Source organism: Dipteris shenzhenensis, chromosome 15 (genome assembly GCF_047967505.1).
Source record: "Dipteris shenzhenensis isolate YYH24624 ecotype China chromosome 15, Dip_SZ_1.0, whole genome shotgun sequence".
NCBI lineage: Eukaryota > Viridiplantae > Streptophyta > Polypodiopsida > Gleicheniales > Dipteridaceae > Dipteris > Dipteris shenzhenensis.
Window position 1 is genome coordinate 9705653 of NC_141610.1, and position 6000 is coordinate 9711652.

Here is a 6000-nt window from a genome sequence, read left to right on the forward strand (position 1 = left end):
ATCACCATTCTGAAGGACCCGCATATTCTGCGTCAACTTCAATACTGTAGTGCAACCCCAAATCCTTGAGTGGCATAAGGTAACATTGACAATGTCCTCTCGTCCTGCCTTTGGAAGAACTGGCAAGACTTGCCTAAAACCCCCCCCCAACAATACTACCTTCCCACCAAAAAGTTGCTCATTGGACATGACATCTCGCAAAGTTCTGTCTAGTGCCTCGAAAGCAAACCGGTGAGTCATGGATGCCTCATCCCATATTATCAGCCTAGCCATCTTCAAAACATCTTCGAGTTGACTATTAACCTTAATATTGCAACTGCTACTACCATCCAGCTCCAATGGTATCTTGAATCGTGAGTGTGCTGTGCGTCCATTGGCTAGTAGCAGTGTAGCAATCCTAGAAGATGCACATGCCAAAGCGATGAGCCCCTCCCCATGCAATCGAGAGAGGAAGAAATTGTAGAGAAAGGTCTTTCCAGACCCTCCTATACCATCGAGAAAAAAGACCTCACCACCATCTCCATAGACCCTTGCCAAAATTCGATCGAATGCAGCACGTTGACAGTGATTCAAGGACATTTCCATTTGCTGGGCAATCTGTGCTTCTTTCACACAATCAAACATTCTTTCTTCTTGCAATAAGCCATTTCCAGCTTCTGACAAAGATGTTCTATCTACAACAGGCATTCCGTCAAACTCAGCCAACCTTCGCCCATGTTGTTGAAGAATGTGCTCTAAGTGCAATACAGCCTTCTTTATTGCTAGTTCATGACGACCAATTAAATTCCCCATACTTGATTCCAATATATTAAAAAAATCATCCGAAAGCTCAAGGGAAAATTTTTCCCACAAAAGTCGAGGAGACGTTGGCTCACAGAAAACCAATATTGTGACAAATAGGTGTCTTAGTTGTGCACTATTTTGATAAAACATAGCCTCTTGCATACACACAAACCATTCATCATCACTCTCCAACAATCCTCGTGCTATGCATGCTGCCTTGAAAGTAGGGTACACTTGGCTGTCAAAAGTACGTAGGTCATCAAAGGACTTGCATCCCGTGCACACATTAAGAAGCATACGCATGAAGTAGAGCTCACTAGCTAAGGGGGAAATATTGTACATCCGACCGATGGTATTCCCCTTTTGTCTTCTAGTCCACCGCTTACTGGTTTTGTTCCAAACCAAATTGTCTGGCAAGTCACCATACAGCAAGTTGCTTGCATCATATTGCAACTGATTATAAGTGAACCATTCTGTGAGGGTGGTCTTTTGATTTTGTTCCCTACCTACAACATTTTGCAAATCATCATCATCTCGAAAGATGACGTTATTGTGCATCGGAAGATGAACCTGCAATCTTTGCACATCGGGTTTTTCATCGTGCGTGGCATACTCATAAATCCACCAACATGCTTCTGATGCTGACACGTAACGTGCATCTAAGTAACTACTAATCTCATCAATGCCACCGTGAACTATGTTGTGCAAATGCCCTTGCTCTCCTGCATTATTTAGCTGCATCTTGATAATGGCTCTGTCATGACCTTTGTACACATATTTATACAAATACTTAACTGCAGTGATTGTGGAGCATATTTCAACATTTATGTGTGCCTTGTACTTCACGGAGAGGAAAGGATTAAATGGCACAATCCAACGATTATCAATCACACCCCCTTTCACTTGTATCTTTCTACCATCATCACGACGCATGTAAACTGGATAGCCATCGTTGCCAACAATAGTCGTCTGCGAGAATCCATGTGGATAACAACGAATGCATTTTCCATCAACCATACAAGCTGCAGATGGATTTAGTGCACCACACGGACCATGGACATTACATTGCCCAATAATATCATGCAACTCCGGTAACATTGCCTTATCTAGCAACTACGCACACACTAATCGGTCATAGTGACCGATCTCCACGGGTTTGAAACCACTTTCTAATATCAACAATATGTGTGAGTGTGGCAGAACTCTCTTTTGAAACTCTATGACACTCACATATCCAGCCACCTTCCCAAACAAATTATGTTTTGTAATTGACTGCATCATGTCCTTATGCTTTTGGAAAAACACACGGGCTGTCAAATCTGGATGGTCTTGCGCAGTTTGCCCCAGCAACAATGCTATAGATATTTCAGGCCATTTGGGATTACAGGTGAATGTTATGAATACATCAGGTTTGCCCCTTTTCCTGACAATTGCCATAGCATCTTGGTATAGCTGGCACATATACCGAGGCCCTCCCGTAAAAGAAGAAGGCAACACCACCCTACGCCCTGCAGCATTGCCAAGCACAGTACGTGTCCCATCAGCTGTATTCACCATGTCCATCAACCCTTGATAGACTTCAGTGCATAGGGAAGCTTGGTTGTTTCATATCCACACCAACCTGGACTCTTCCATGCTACTGTAGGCATCAACCATGTATTGCTGCAGCAATCTACCCCCACGCAAAAGACATGCATTTTTATCATATCTCACTTGCAAACGATATGCGTAGTATTGTCTCTGGGTGACACAACTCTGTCCACGTATCTCGTGCAATGGTGTGTGATTAGGAACATCACTATATGGGATATATGGATGCCAAACATCTTCCCCCCGAGGGAACAAAAGAACATACATGAGAGGCATGTACGATCGGTGCAAATTAGATATTCTACGCACAAACCCATTGCGGCTAAAAATTTGAATGTCCCGATTTCCAATATCGAAGTCATCCCCTTGTCCTGGCATGATTGCAGCAACCTCGCTAGCCATAGGAGCCAAGTACTGCCTTGAGGTGGAGCGGCTCTCACAAATAACCATCCTCAGGTTTGTATGTGGATTTGTTCTTAGCACTTGCCCAATAGCCATCAATGCACTGGCATATGGATTGCACTCGTGCATCATCCTCTGCAACAACTCCAAAATGCCTGGATCCAAACTAGAGGCATCCCATGTAAACGGTGTTCTAGTTCATGATCAGTGTCATACATGTACAACTGTGCAAAACGTGGCATCTCTTGCCTAGCCTCATTGGGCAACAAATTTCCAACCCGATGATACACACTACCATGGACCCGAAAGTTTTGTATACCCCCATTCCCACGGAACATTTGATCAACATGGGCTCCCAATGAAACAAATGCCATGGCACTATTATAAGCCCTAATGTTTTTCTTAAACAGTCTGCTTCTAGCATCATGTCCGCACAATAGAACTCTCAAAATCTCTGGTGGTTTTTCTAATGGCAACAATGACACACGACCAACTTTGCAACAGTGCTTGCCCACAACTTGATGCATATGCATTCGCGTCTCTTGTTTCCACAGTTGAGTCTGGCAAAAGCTGCATGTATGATCCATGGATCCGAGTGCATGAAGAGAAGGAGCATTGAAGACCAGTGGATACAAAGATGGATGCTCTACATTTTCCCTTAACGGAAAAGTATGCAAGATAGAGAGGCTCCCCCCTGCACCCAAAATCACAGCCCTGTTGTGAACAACATGCCTTCGGGCTCTTAAATGAGTAGCATCCTTGGTTGCATCCATTTGAGTAGTTGTACATACTATTGAAGCAGGTTCATGCTCATTACGTACTATTGGTGAAGTATGGAGGTCCATTGTATTTTTAGTAGTGCATGCTACATTACTATGCCCATGCATTTGATTCTATTGTCTGCATAGGCCAACTTCTACATCCATAGATTCCACTGCCACCCTCACGCTTCTAGCAACTTGTGTTCTCAACCTTGTTCGTTGTATAGCATAAACGCGACGGGTTGCCCGCGTTGAATCCATTTGAGTAGTTGTACCTATTACTGGAGCATGTTCATGCTCATTATCTACAGTTGGTAAAGTATTGATGTCCATTGTATTTTCAGCAATGCACGCTACATTACTGTGCCCATGCATTTGGTCCTGTTGTCTGCAAAGGCCGTCTTCTACATCCATAGATTCCACAGCCACCCTCATGCTTCTAACTCCTTGTGTTTTCGACCTTGTTCTTTGTATAGCATAATTACGACGGGCCGCCCACGTTGAATCCATTTGAGTAGGTGTACCTATCACTGAAGCATGTTGATGCACTCTACCTACTATTACTGAAGTATTGAGGTCCATTGTATTTTTAGCCACAATGCACGCTACATTACTGCATCCATGTATCTGATTATGTTGACTGCAAACTCCTACTTCTACACCCATAGATTCCATAGCCACCCTCATGCTTCTAGCACCTTGTGTTTTAGACCTTGTTCTTTGTATAGCATAAGCACGACGGGCCGCCCGCGTTGAATCCAACAATCTTCTCCTATGAGAACGTATTGAATGTAGCCTCTCTTCTATTTGTCTTGCCATCTTCTGTATCCACTCAACCAACTACATAAATATCTATTCCTCAAAGGGAAAAATAGCTTAATCAAATCACTTATGCATCATCCCTAACCATGACAAAATTGATGGATCTCAACCAATGTGCCCTAAGGAAGAAAATAATTTAGAAAAGCAAGAAGCAAGGTTAATTAGCAAAGCCATCCCTTTCCCATCTATCTAAAATTGAGAGCAGACCATCTATGCATTGAACTCATAGTGTCCCATGACCAAGTTTCAGTGTGTCACTATCTTTGGTAAGAGTAATGCTCATATTTTTTCAACATATGAGCAAAATACAATACCATATGTGCAACCATCATTTGAAACAGAAAAACCAAAGCTAACATATCCAAAAAAACTCAAAGTTGACCATCTCAAGAAACGATGTGTATATGAATGAATATTTTAAAATAAAAAAGTATAAGCATTGCATCAGCATTTATGCGAATACATGATGCAAAAAAATTACAAATATTTGAGTATATCTTAAATAAAGCGAAAATCAGAAGGAACAATAGGCAATTCAAATATTGAATTAAATTAGCTTCCATTGCCATATATACGTCAAAGGAAAGTAGATATAATCATTTACAAAAAACTTGTCTTGCCAAATAACATAAGGGCAACCCAACTACATGAATCCCATAGAAGCATTTGGGATTCCAGTACAAAAAGTGACATAAAAGTCTCAGGAGTCAAACTTGTCTTGCCAAATAACATAAGGGCAACCCAAGTACATGAATCCCATAGAAGCATTTGGGATTCCAGTACAAAAAGTGACATAAAAGTCTCAGGAGTCAAACTTGTCTTGCCAAATAACATAAGGGCAACCCAAGTACATGAATCCCATAGAAGCATTTGGGATTCCAGTACAAAAAGTGACAAAAAAGTCTCAGGAGTCTCTTAATTATCACGGGTTGCGACCTGCTCTAGTTTACGGCTCATCCTAGTCATCAAAGCAGTTAACCTATTTAAACCAACTTTGAACATTGACACCTCAGTGGACAGTAGCTGAACTTGTTCTTTCAGCTTATCAACTTGTAGTCTACACCCATTCTCACATACAATTGCCCCTTCTCCACCTCCCCCCAAAATCTGCTGCATCCATTGATTAGAGTCCTTAACACTATTCTCAATTTGAGAAATCCTTGCAATGAGAGTTCCAGGGAATTCTGCCATGCCCTACGCTATTATTGTAGCATTATCTGAATGGATTTCTCCCCATAAAGAGCCCAAATATCGTGTGTTCATGGCACATGCATCCTTATTATTCTCGCACATGGCTTGAATGGACTTTAAAAGATTGTAATGACTTGAATGCTCAGTTGCATGGGTAGAAGCTCTCCCCCTTCTAAGTCGTTTCATTATATTAGCAGTGCGACGTTTGTGGCTATACTTAAAACGCTTTGAAGGCAACTTGGGACTGTGATTTGCTCCATGGGTTGAAGTCTTGGCCCTTGCAAAAACTTGATTTATCACATGAAGGCTATCTGGCTCATGAAAAGATGAGAACACAATGTTAGAAATTGCAGAGCCCTCCACCCTTGTAGCTCGCTTCATTGCCCGAAGGCTTTGTCGCCCATGGAAACCTGACTCCCAAAGATTTGGAACAACGGTAGAAGCCATTTTT